The sequence below is a fragment of the Rhinopithecus roxellana genome, chromosome 13 (genome assembly GCF_007565055.1).
Source record: "Rhinopithecus roxellana isolate Shanxi Qingling chromosome 13, ASM756505v1, whole genome shotgun sequence".
Classification (NCBI taxonomy): Eukaryota; Metazoa; Chordata; class Mammalia; order Primates; family Cercopithecidae; genus Rhinopithecus; species Rhinopithecus roxellana.
The window spans coordinates 88,797,399-88,811,409 of NC_044561.1; the positions used below are offsets into that span (position 1 = coordinate 88,797,399).

Sequence of the window (14,011 nt, forward strand, 5' to 3'; positions counted from 1 at the left end):
TGCTGCCAGTCATACAGAAGTATAGTACATACAATTATATACAGTACATAATAACTGATAATGAAAGACTATGTTACTGCTTTATGTATCTACTATACTATTGATTGTTGTTTCACAGTACACTTCTTCCACTTACTAAAAAAAAAGTTAACTATAAAACAGCCTCAGGTAGGTCTTTCAGGAGGTATTCCAGAAGAAGGCACTATTATTATCATAGGACATGACAGCTCCAAGCATGTATTGGCCCTGAAGACATTCCAGTGGGAAAAGATGAAGTGGAAAACAGCAATATTGATGATCCTAGTCCTGTGTATGCCTGGACTAGTGTTTCAGAATTAGTGTAAAACTAATTAGTTAAAAACTAATTCAGAGCCGCCCCTGAAAGCTCCCGGAACGCTCTGCGCGCGCCTTCGGGGAGGAAGGGCTGCCTGGGCTCGCGGCGCGGCGCGGCTGCAGTCTGCTCTCTGTTCGGGGTCTCAACCTCTCCTCTGGCCGAGTCCCCGCAGGAAGCGGATTACCGGACGCTGCAAAACACTTACGATTTTGGAGTTTAAAGTATGTCATCATGGCAAAGTTTCGGAGAAGGACTTGCATCATTTTGGCACTTTTTATTCTGTTTATTTTCTCTCTGATGATGGGTTTAAAAATGCTGAGACCAAATACAGCTACTTTTGGAGCTCCTTTTGGACTTGACCTTCTTCCAGAAGTTCATCAACGAACTATTCATTTGGGGAAAAGTTTTGATTTCCGAAAGAGTGACAGAATCAACAGTGAAACAAATACCAAGAATTTAAAAAGTGTTGAAATCACTATGAAACCTTCCAAAGCCCCTGAACTTAACTTGGAAGAACTACCACCTCTGAATAATTATCTACATGTATTTTATTACAGTTGGTATGGAAATCCACAATTCGATGGTAAATATATACATTGGAATCATCCAGTGTTGGAGCACTGGGACCCTAGAATAGCCAAGAATTATCCACAAGGGAGACACAACCCTCCAGATGACATTGGCTCCAGCTTTTATCCTGAATTGGGAAGTTACAGTTCTCGGGATCCTTCTGTTATAGAAACTCACATGAGACAAATGCGCTCAGCTTCAATTGGTGTACTAGCCCTCTCTTGGTACCCACCTGATGTAAATGATGAAAATGGAGAACCTACTGATAACTTGGTACCCACTATTTTGGATAAAGCTCATAAATATAACCTGAAGGTTACTTTTCACATAGAACCATATAGCAATCGAGATGATCAAAACATGTACCAAAATGTCAAGTATATTATAGACAAATATGGAAATCACCCAGCCTTTTACAGGTACAAGACGAAGACCGGCAATGCTCTTCCTATGTTTTATGTCTATGATTCCTATATTACCAAACCTGAAAAGTGGGCCAATCTGTTAACCACCTCAGGGTCTCGGAGTACTCGCAATTCTCCTTATGATGGATTGTTTATTGCCCTTCTAGTTGAAGAAAAACATAAGTATGATATTCTTCAAAGTGGTTTTGATGGAATTTACACATATTTTGCCACAAATGGCTTTACTTATGGCTCATCACATCAGAATTGGGCTAGCCTAAAATTATTTTGTGATAAATACAACTTAATATTTATCCCAAGTGTGGGCCCAGGATACATAGATACCAGCATCCGTCCATGGAACACGCAAAACACTCGGAACCGGATCAATGGGAAGTATTATGAAATTGCTCTGAGTGCCGCACTTCAGACACACCCCAGCTTAATTTCTATCACCTCTTTTAATGAGTGGCATGAAGGAACTCAGATTGAAAAAGCTGTTCCCAAAAGAACCAGTAATACAGTGTACCTAGATTACCGTCCTCATAAACCAGGTCTTTACCTAGAACTGACTCGCAAGTGGTCTGAAAAATACAGAAAGGAAAGAACAACTTATACATTAGATCACCAGCTGCCTGTTTCTTAATGCATTAATTAAAGTTTAATAGTTATAAAAATCACCTAATTTTTAAAAATAGCTTTTGTTTTGCGTTATGGAAAGAAAACTGTCAAAACCAGTATATACTAGTAGTTATATTTAAAAATACATTTTAAAAATTCTTACAGATAATATTATAATTGTTACCCTTCACAATACCACATGAGAAAATATCTGAGACAAAATGTATACAAATATATTCCTTATGGCATAATTTACTGCATTTCTGACTGAAATCAAAATTCTGATTTGATAGCAATTGAATTTTCATTTTACGTAGATAAATGCTCGTGTTACCTAAAGCACTTAGCACACAGTTAAATTATACTGACATCCTAGACCCAAAGAAATAGGGTTGTGTGTATATTTGGGATATCTATCAAAGAAAAAAAACCCTGAAAGATAATGTACATGTTTTATGTCATATTTTAAAAATAATTTAATCAACTTTATTGTTTTAGTATTTAGACTCTGGATAACTCTTCAATAATGAGGAAATTCTTAAGATTAACAAAATCACTGTACCTTCCTCTCAATTTTGCTATGAACGTGAACCCAAAATGGCTTTAAATTAATAGTCTTTTTTTTAAATTTAATTACATAAATTAAACCTTACCATGACCAAATTGTGTTAGGAAGGCCTGCTATCTCCGGCACAGTGTGTCATTTGCAGATTTGTGGTTACCTATACCATGCTAGGTGTTTTGGCATGTTTAGTGTTTCTGCTTTACAGTGCTGAATTCCGTATTTTAGAAGCTATGGAAAGTCCTTTTATGAAAAAGTTAATGATTGCTTCTCAGTTATTAGGAAAACAGTTGTTTCACAATTATTATGTAGATATGATGCTCAAATATTTTTAGTATATCTGGTCAATCTTTAAGTCGTTACTATTATATTATCCTTATCTTTAAATCAGAGACCAAATATTTTTTTAGTAAAGAAAAATGTTATTACTGTCATTAGATTGTCTTTTAATTTAAGTTATTTTGACCAAAAGTAATAGAGTAAATTTACTTACCATTTTAGATTCTAGAGACATGGAAATGAAAATTATTTTATGTTTAGGGTAAGTCCAGAAGTTTAGCTTTACATTAAGTTTAACACTGTATAATAATGAAGAAACTAATATTTTACTTAAAAACTAATACTTTCAATTTTTTATATAGTAATATCACCATTTTATAAATGTTAGACTTTTATTATACCTATAGGTTAAAATACTTGTCATCAATAACTTGTCATATTGTGACAAATTGATCACTTGTATACTAAAATTAAATCTACTTAAAAACTAAATAAAATGCACTCTATTCTTATAGTTAATGTTTATAACTATAACTATAGTGAAAAATATATATATCCTGTTACATAAATGTTATTTCTTAGGTGTTCCATTAAGAAAAGCAATAGAATAATACTAAAAAATAATGCCTATAAATCTTCAGAGTATAAAGACATCCATTCAGAAACATAAATTAGCACTAAATTTTTTATAAAATAGCTCACCAGATGACAAAATTTATTTTATATTTAAATGATGGTTTTGGCACAAATTATGTTATTGAAAAGAGGCAGTAAGTACTGTTTAATTTATTTATAGTTTTGGAATTTGTCATTTCTCAGAGAATGATCAGGCCTTAGGAAATGAATACAGTAGTAGTAATCATTTTCTAGGGGAAAATAAAAGAATAAATCACTATACTGATATTTTGATATAACCAAGCACTTACATAGTAATACTGTATAGATACAACCTGTGGATTTTCTTCTTATATCCATTTAACTTGAATATATTATTTTAGGTATACTTTATAAATGTCATACCTAATACTCTTCTATAATGTACCATATTTCATTAAAGTTTTGTTAGAGAAGTAAAAAAAAAAAAAAAAAAAAAAAAAAAAAAAAAAAAAAAAAAAAAACTAATTCAGAATCTGTTTTTAACAAAAAAAAAAAAATAAGTAAAAAAATGAAATTTTAAAATAGAAAAAAGCTTAGAAAATAAGGATATAAAGAAAAAAATTTTGTACAGCTGTACAATATATTTGTGCTTTAACCTAAGTATTATTACAAAAGAGTAAAAAAGTTAAAAATAATTAAAAGTACATACAGTAAAAAAGTTACAGTAAGCTAAGGTTAATTTATTATTGGGGAAAGAAAAAGTATTTTTAATCCATTTAACAGAGCCTAAGTCCACCATGTTTATAAAAGTCTACAGTAGTATACGGCAATGTCCTAGTCCTTCACGTTCACTCACCACTCACTCACTGACTCATCCAAAGTTACTTTCAGTCCTGCAAGCTTCATTCATGGTAAGTGCCCTATACACCATTATCATTTCTTAATCTTTTGTGGCATATTTTTACTGTACCTTTTCTGTGTTTAAATATGCTTAGACATACAATACTTACCATTTTGTTACAATTGCCGACAGTGTTCACTACAGTAACATGCTGTACAAGTTTGTACCCTAGGAGCAGTAGGCTGTACCATATAGCCTAGGTACGCAGTAGGCTATCCCATCTAGGTTTTGGTCGGTTCACTCTATGAGGTTCACACAACAACATAATTGCCTAATGACCTATTTTTTCAGAATATATCCTTGTCTTTAAGCAATGCATGACTGTGTTTTTATTAAGACTCTCAACTGATGCTGAAGCCCAACAAAGTCTGAAATCCTCATATACCATGTGCACTTTACTCTTCTTGTAGTTAAATCTATTTTGGGATAGAGGGTAGTCATTTGCTACTTTTCTGAGAAAGAGGTGTCTTCTCTATGACCCTTATCTGCCCCACCCTCACCCCCACATAGAGATATGAATACTTTAAATTTTACTGTATTATAAAGATAAAAACAAGTAGCACAAGAGAGAACTCAAAGGGTCATTGAAATGAAATGAATGAAAAATTGAGTCATTTTTGAGAAAATCTAGGAGCCACTGAAATAAAGAATAAAATGAAATAAAGAATAAAAAACAAATGTTCAGACTCCAGGTTCAGCATGCCAGTCATTATGCTTTCTGATCTCCCTGAGGAGAAGTCTTTGTCATTTTTAAGGAAAAGGATAAAAAGCATATACTTTTATCTGTAAAAAGGATTAAAGAAATTAAACATTTTTATTAAGTACAATATTCAGTCAGTGCTATCTTGAAAACAATTTAATACTTTACTCAAAAAAGTGAAATAAGCAGAGTTTTACCTTTAAAATAACTCCAGACACATTTATGCATATACAGTATCAAAAGAATGCTATAAAATTACAGCCAACGTTAGAGCAGAAACTGGATAACAGCTCAGGAAAACACCATTCAAAATTGAAAGTTAATTAAAATTCAAATGAGAGAATATTAAGTTGCCTTTTTATCTTTTATAATTTTAATTTTACTCAATAAACACAAAGGTCTATTCTTATATATTCCTTTTCCAAAACATCCAATGCATAGCTATATCTCAATGGTAATCCACCACAGAAGTTGTGCAGGGAAGTTTTCCCTTCCACTTGGGCCATCTTTGCAAAAGGTACTAGTTGTGATGGGCAGTAGTGAACACCCTCAATCAATCTGTATCCCAGGCCACCTGGCATATTTGTAAACAAAAATATATTGTCAACATAATGTGTCTGTTTTCTTTAACATAACTTACAATTTCAGAAATTATGAGGTTTGAAGAGAACTGTTCTTTACTACGTTCTACATCTGATTCCATTACAAGAGAAGAAAAACATTTTCATGACATTCATCTGTTGCAGTGAAAGCAATACCATCTTTTCAACTATACATAATTTAATATCATTATTTAAATCAATATTTGAAAACTAATAAAGAGATTATTGAAGCACAAGTTGATTTAATTTACACTATACAACTATGCACTGAATCAAGGAACCAATTCCATTACATTTTGGATCCAATTCCTAGGACAAGTTAAATCTTAATTTTCATGTTTTCCAAAACAATCTACATGATAAAATTGCACAAAAAGACTGAAAGAGCTTGATAACTGCTTGAATGGAGACCTTATATCACAGAAGTTACTCATCCAAACCTATTAACAGTTACATTCATTGTAAAAGGAAACAAATCATAATTTCCCCCTCCAACTTGAGTATCTTCTGCATAAAAAGAAAGGGTAACAGCAAATATAAGCAGTTCAAAAAATAATGCAGTTAGTTACTAGTATTCTTTTGGAATGAAATTTATGAGGAAGCAGAGCATCATTAGGCCGCAGAACAAAACTGCTACTGATAAAACATGCAAATCTCCAGTCAACATCTCTAATTGCATTCTACTATGCCTCCTTGCTTTCAATTTCCACCTAAGGCCATTTAATACTGACTATGATCAGATACTTTTCCAGGCACTGGGGTTATAAAGATGTGCAACAATAGATGTAAACTATAAACCCTGCTTTTGTGAATTTAGAGTCCAAAGCCCTTATGTTTCTTTCAAAATAGGAGAGAGGACTTTTCTTGGTACTCTTTTTAGCTAAAACTATTTAGTAGGAGGGGGAAATTTATTTCTCACAGTTCTGGTGGTAGGAACGTCTAAGTTCAAGGCACTGGCAGATTTGGTGTCTGGTGACAGACTGCTTTCTGGTTTACAAACTTGTGTCTTCTCTTCTCACTGTGTCCTCGCGTGGCTGAAGAAGGAGGGAGGGAGGTCTCCAAATGACCTAATTATCTTCCAAAGGCTCCACCTCCTAATACAGTCACATAGGGTATTAGGATTTCAACATAAAAATTTTCAAAGGGACACAAATATTCAGCCTATAGCATAAAGAGAAGGGAAGGAAAGTGAAGGAAGGGACAGAGAAGGGAAGGAAGGGACAGGGAAAGGAAGGCCATTAAATTAGAGGTGAAGCTGAATGATTGACTACATGGGCTTAAAGGTATAATTGGGCTAGGCGCAGTGGCTCACACCTGTAATCCCAGCACTTTGGGAGACCAAGGTAGGCGGATCACCTGAGGTCAGGAGTCCAGGACTAGCCTGGTCAACATGGTGAAACACTGTCTACACTAAAAATACAAAACTTAGCTGGGCATGGTGGCACGTGCCTGTAATCCCAGCTACTAGGGAGGCTGAGGCAGGAGAACTGCTTGAACCTGAGAGGTGGAGGTTGCAGTGAGCCAAGATCGCACCACTGCACTCCAGCCTGGGTGACAGAACAAGACTCCGTCTCAAAAAATAAACAAATAAATAAATAAATATTTTTTTTAAAAAAAGGTGTAATTGCTATGAAAATGGTTATAAAAAGGTATAATTGATATGAAAATGGTTATCAATGTGTCAATAATACTGTGCATTACTAACAATGGTTATAAATTAAGAGCTTTCATCACAGTGATATTTGAATGACTGTAAGATTTGAGTTTTTCAAGGGCAAAGATCACATTGTATTCCTTTTTGCATCTCTAGCACCTAAGCATAGTGACTGACATAAAATAAATACCTGGTAAATGTTGAGTCAATCAATGACTAAATCCTACTTCATTATCATGGATTGGACACAGGGCTAAAATTTATTAATTCTGACTTTGCCTTGAAAATGTCTGAAAAAAATAAGTAGAAATAATCTTCCATGCATAATTACCCCATGTGATTTAAAAGAAATCACAGAAAAATTACCAAAATAATCATGACAATCAATTTTATAGCAAGGCAATAAACAATTGAAAATGCTTGATGTAAAAATATTACTTATTTATATATAAGACAGGTGATAAGGACAGTTTACAAAACACACTAATAATTTTAATTTAAAAGAAAACTGGTATATACAGTATTTATTCTGAGGTTTATTTTTTTCTATTTCATTATTCTGTTAAGACAATATGATATTAACATTTAAAGAGGTCAAAGAATATGTGAAGAAACTATCTCTTCTTAAGTAATTCTTCCTCTCCCCCCATACATAAATTCTAGCTCAGCCTATAAACTCATTGGATACTTGATACCACCAATAAATCAAGTGTGGTTTGTTTTCTGATAATTTCTCAGACGAGAACGGTGTGCATGGCAGTCATTGCTGGTGCACTGCCCAGATCCCCATGACTTGGACCATTTCGGTGCTGTTGGTAGGACTTCTAGAACATGTGTCTCTTTGCCTGAGGGCTCCGTCTGGCCACTAGAGTGGGCTTTCTTTGCCTATAGGCATGGAGCGCGGTAACTTCTGGGAAATTCATGTCCTCCAGTGCTCTCATCCTTTAGGTAGGATAGCTCCGAGGCACGTGCAGAGTTCCCCAGTAGAAACAGCCCTTCATTGCTCCAGGTTAACTTGCTTGTCACCCTTTTTTTAGCCTCATTCATTCCCTTTCTTATTTCTCCCACTCCTCTGTTTGTATAATATTTCCAGGGATCACTTCCCAGTGAATTGTTAGCATTCTAATCTAAGAAAAACAAAACTAAGATAATATATTTTACAGGGTTAGCTTTATAAGATAAATGCAAAAGGTGAAAATGATGAAAAAATAAGATATAGGGCCGGGCGCGGTGGCTCAAGCCTGTAATCCCAGCACTTTGGGAGGCCGAGACGGGCAGATCACGAGGTCAGGAGATCGAGACCATCCTGGCTAACCTGGTGAAACCCCGTCTCTACTAAAAAATACAAAAAAAAAAAAAAAAGATATAGTAGAAATGCTTCACACCGGTATTCTGAATGTAAATATGAGTTTATAATTGGCAGTCGGGGTAGACGGAAAACTGTCATGGAGTAATCATTTACTCAAGAAACAGCAAATATTTTTCATACTCTGATTCTGAAAACATAAAGAAGGCACAGCCTTTACTCTGAAGAAATAAAAGTCTTATGAGAAAGTCAGATACAAAGTGTGAAGGGGCCAAGTCCCCAGATATGGCCCCAATAATTCCTCCAATTTTTTATGCAAGCCCCTTTGAGATGTGGCTTTGCCTCTCCTCTAATCAAGAGGTGTAGTCTATTTTACCATCTCTTTAATTCTGAGTTGGCCCTTTGATTTGCTTTGAGCAACCAAATGCAGTGGAAGTAATATCTGGGATTACCACTCTATCCCTAAGGAGGACTGGCACTTTCACATGCCCCTCTTGGAGCCCAGCATGGTCATGCTGTTAGTCCACACTAGACTGCAGGATGATTAGAGACACACAGAGAAGACACTGGAAGAAGAGAAGCCATTTTGGACATTCCAGCCCCTCTTAAGTTCTCAGATGAATGCAACTGTATAAGTGACCTCAGGTACATAATCAAGGAGGAGAATCTCCCAGCTGAGCCCAACCAAGCTACAGGATCATGGGAAATAAGAAGTTGTTTGAAGCCAGCAAGTTTTGGAGTGGTTTGTTAAGCAATAACAGATAACTGATTCAACAAGCAATTACAGTGCAGTCTGATAATTCCACTCCTCAGATGACATCTCTCTGTTTCACGTGTCTCAGTCCCACCAGGCTAGCTCTGGCGAGGAGACAGCCAGATCAGGAGCCACTGCTGCCAGATCAGGAGCCACTGCTGCCACATCAGGAAAAAGTTCCAGTTTCACTCTACCATCCAACACCTAGCCAGACGCGGTTTGCAGTTCAGTTGACTGAAGAGGAACAAAATAGGACAGCTCAAAGAATAAGCCTTATATAACATCTGCCTAAAGGAATTTATGACCCTGGAAGAGATAGATCAGATCAGAAAAAAAGATCTGTGAGTATGTGATCTGTATGATGGACTTTGTTTATGGGGACCCAATTCAGTTTCTGCCATGCATACACATTTATCAGGAGGGCTATACAGGTAACTGGTTGGTGAGATCCTTCACATGCCACTCCTGCATGGAGCCAGTTGATGCAGCACTGCTTACAACCTGTGAGATTAAGCGAGCCAGGCTCTCTCATCTGACTTCAAGTGAGCCACATTTTTGGTGGTTTTTGGTTGTTTGTCACTGAGCTCAAAGAGCCAGGCATTAGGAATTAAAATCATGCACAAAAGTTTCCTACAAATTTCCAGATAGCTGCAGATGTTGGGGGGAAAGTATGTGATATTTTAGAAACTTAGGGGGAAAAGTAGGATCATATTTTTATGTAAAGCCTGGACCCAACGTTGAAAAATATAATTGTATTTAGATCTTGAAAAAAAAAAAGAGAAAAGACAGATATTGGGTGAGTACCTACTGTAAGATAACACTGTGCAGGGACTAACCAAAGATACACAAAATGCAACTGCTGCCATAAACACACATTTTTGCTAGGAGAATGGCTATTATTTGTAATGATTAAAGGATACCCAAGTTATGTACAGTATAATTATGACCCTATGGACAAGAAAAGTTGAGAGAATAAAACACGGAAGTGTAGGCTAGATGAAGGAGTTTAGCTGAGATCAAAGGAGGGGAAAGTTGTGATCAAAAGAAGGAAAAGCTATCCAGGTAGGGAGAAGAGTTGAGTAAAAAGGCAGGAGGCTAAACAGGGATGACAATCAGGATCTGTCTGACGGAGCAGTGGAAAATGTGGATAGCAAGATGTAGTCTCTATTTTCTTACTCCACAATCCTAAAAACATAAAAATATATGATGGATGTTGCCCCTTGTTTCCTTTGAACCAAAGTATTAAGAGAACCACTTATGAACAGTAGCAAAATATCATCCATCTTCTAACTACTGTTGAAAAGCAGATTTGCAAAATGTTTGCTTCTTTTTTCTCCTGGGGGATTCTTTCTTCTATTTTGTGGCAAAGAACATACCAATCAACCACATGCATGTTGCTATAACTAGGATATAGCTGCTGAAACAGCTAGCCTTAATACTTAATGCTATCAATACCAAAAAATTCTAGCAATTACTTCATATTTCCATTTGCAACAAATTTTTAGCATATTTACAGAGAGTTTCAACAGTTCCTAATATCTACAATGTGGATGGATAGCATCTTATGCTTTGAAAATTAATAGGGAGACCTGATTCCCTGGACTTATTTAAACACAGCTAATATATTATTACCTTAATACTTTGTTCCCATTCATCAAAATAAAAAATAGAGTGCATTTATAAATTTAAATGAAACACTGATTAGAGTTTACATTTTCTCTTTTAAACTATGAGCGGTCAGTCAATGCAATTCCATCTTTGTTAAGTGTCTAGAACATGGCTAAAATAATATATGTGCACATGTATACAGATATCTCTACACCCATGTATGTAAATACTGGTTTATGGCTTGTATAGATTCTGAGATTTATTAAATAAGACACCTTCACTGCTTCCCAGAGATAATAGTTACCTGACATATACAATTCTAAATGAGGTACCTTATCTCTCTCTTCCACACTGTCAAATTAATAGTGTTTTCCTAACACTCATTGCAATTTCTCAAAAGTGAACTTTAACAAACAAAGCATTTAGATGTTATGAAATGCACTATCTTAATGTTCATAAAAGTTATTGCTTACACCCTGCATGATTACTTAATTACTATGATTCAATTATCAACAAAACAAAATGCAGAAAGTAGATCTCACTTGCTTTCTTGCCCAGAAGCCACATCCCATAATTAAATTGGAAGATGGTAAAAAATCTCCTCAAACAATGCAAGGGACTGGTGGAGCTGTTCCTTCTGCTCATTACCTTTGGGTTACAGCTGAATCAGATCCTGTAGGCTGTAATGACTAGATCACCTGAGACCAAGGCTGCTAGTTAAGTGCACACTGCTTTAGGAAGTGAGTTCAGAGGAATGAAAACTGGACTCCCAGATCCAAGGAGCCGCCACCAATACCCAAAACCCACCCAGGTACCAGACAGGATACCTGCATAGAACTCTGTGCCCAATAAAATGATTCATTGGCCTGGGCAAGAATAATCTCAAACCTGTAGGGCAAATTGTGTGTACAGGTAGGCAGAGACCACAGTGCCTTTTTTCCTAGACAGGCTTCTCCCTACATTTAATCATCTACACTTATATTTCATCTCTCAGGGAGTGAATATAGTGTTCCCATCTTCATCAAGCGGTCTCATCATCATCATCATCATCATCATCTGGACAGATACTATTAGTGCTCCGCCCATATGCCCTCAGCTCTTACCACTTCAGGCAGGCCAAGCTGACTTCCAACTGTTAGCACTTGTATTTCATTGCCTGAAAGCTTCTCTGCCTGCCAAAGACCACACTGCCTATGCAAGTGGCAGGCTGCAAATGCCAAAGAATTAATACCCCCACAGAGCAGTCCTCACCTAATGACTGACAGGAGTTCATGGATAAATACTCCAGCTCCCTTATCTCTAGTGGGAAATTCTGTACACTTGACTCTCAGAATGCCACAGCATCATTAAGCTCCAGCTGCCCTCCTTATTGGCTTTTTTCCTTCTCTGCCCTACTTTTTCACTTCCCTATCAGTGTTGCTTGAGATTACCTCTTACATAAATTACTCATAGGAGAATCTTTGTCTCAGGGTTTCTCAAGCAACTCAAATGGAAATCATCATCATCATCGCAACAATAATAAGAGCACTCACTACTTACTCGGTTCCTACCATATAGACTTGAAACTTTTACTCATTATTGTATTAAAATTTTAATTCTCACACATATAGCTATATTACCCATGCCTTATAGCTGAAAAAAAGAGAGGCATGGGAGATTTAAATAAGTTGCTGAGATCTAGATCACGGAATTAATAAGATTAGAAGATAGAATCTATCTGATTTCAAATTCATTTTGCTCATTCTACCATACTATGCTGCCACCCCTAGAAAGTAAAATTAAAATGATTTAAAAACAAAATTCACATGCTGAACCCTACACTATTTTCTAAAAAAAAAAAAAAAAAAAAATAGAAGGAATCATTTTTATTTCAGCTACTTAATAATAAATATCCAAGAATACATTTATCAACCTAATGATAGTCTCAAAAAGAGTCATCAGAAAGTGAAGTGGATAGTATATCCACATGGAACATTCCTCCACTTAATGTTTGGCAGTGTCTCCTTTTTGCCACATTAGCCTTTTATAGGAGCAGGAGACTTCCTTTAAAGGAGGGATAATGTCTTATTTGTGTCTGGATTCCCAGGAAAAAGCCAGCCAAATAGACATTTAGTGAATATTAGTTGAACTGACTGACTTGAAGTCTACTAAATTGTAATGATATGGACATGTTTGAGGGAAATTCGTTTTTATAAGACTTCATCTGGATGCAAAGGAGACTGATAGGAAAGAGAAATCTTAGAAAATGAGGAGAAATGAAATCCATGATCTTCCCTAAGTATTACCTATAGAGAAAAGGACTTGTGCGTCAAAGACATCTGATATTGTAATGTAAGTGGTGTTTTGATATAATACTATCTTAAAACTTTTGACTTAATGATATTTTCAACTTATAATATCATTATCAGGATATAACCCCGTTGCAAGTTGAGGAGCATCTGTATTTACAATTAAGTTACTTTTAATAGTTCTACAACCTCCTATTTATAACTGTAAAATAGAAGTTTCTAAGTGTATGGAAGAAATAGTCCATGAGAGAAAAACAGAACTTTTAATTTTATCAATATGCCAATTATTTTAAAAACTATGAATAAACATTAAAATCCTAAATGGCTTCACCTTACAAAGTGCACAGTAAAACTATACCCAGTTAAAATTAATTCATACCCTACATCTAAGAGCTTAAAAGATGTAAAACTTAAAGAGAGCAAGGAATATTATTTGAGACAGACTGGTTGCGTAAAAATATAGTTATAAATTGCATGCTGTGATAACTAGTTATAAATCTCATGCTGTTCTGTTCTGTCCTGCCTCGGATTTGAATCATCACTTTGTCCAGCGTGTCCACTCTGTATACACTACCAGTCCATTAGTCACTTACATCATCAGATAGGAAAACATAATATATATAGGGTTTGGTACTATCTGTGGTTTCTGGCATCCCCTAGGGGTCTTGGAATGTATGCCTTGAGAATAAGGGGTGACTATTGTATAGAACAGAGAAAGAAAACAAGGTACAAAAAGGACAATTTTCTACAGAAAAATTTAAAAATCCCATAATTACATTTCCAAACCATAATTGGTTGTTTTAAAATAAAAGATTATTTTAAAATTAAACC

At 35.4% G+C, this 14,011-nt stretch overlaps 1 protein-coding gene and 1 pseudogene across 5 annotated transcripts in view; one reads left to right on the forward strand and one right to left on the reverse strand.

Annotated features, from left to right (window-relative positions):
- MACROD2 (mono-ADP ribosylhydrolase 2) overlaps positions 1-14,011 on the reverse strand; it is a 2,180,049-nt gene that overhangs the window by 1,543,681 nt on the left and 622,357 nt on the right. The window lies entirely within an intron of this gene.
- LOC104659438 lies at positions 387-3,837 on the forward strand (annotated as a pseudogene). Its single transcript, XR_004052723.1, has one exon. The product of XR_004052723.1 is annotated as a glycoprotein endo-alpha-1,2-mannosidase pseudogene (transcript).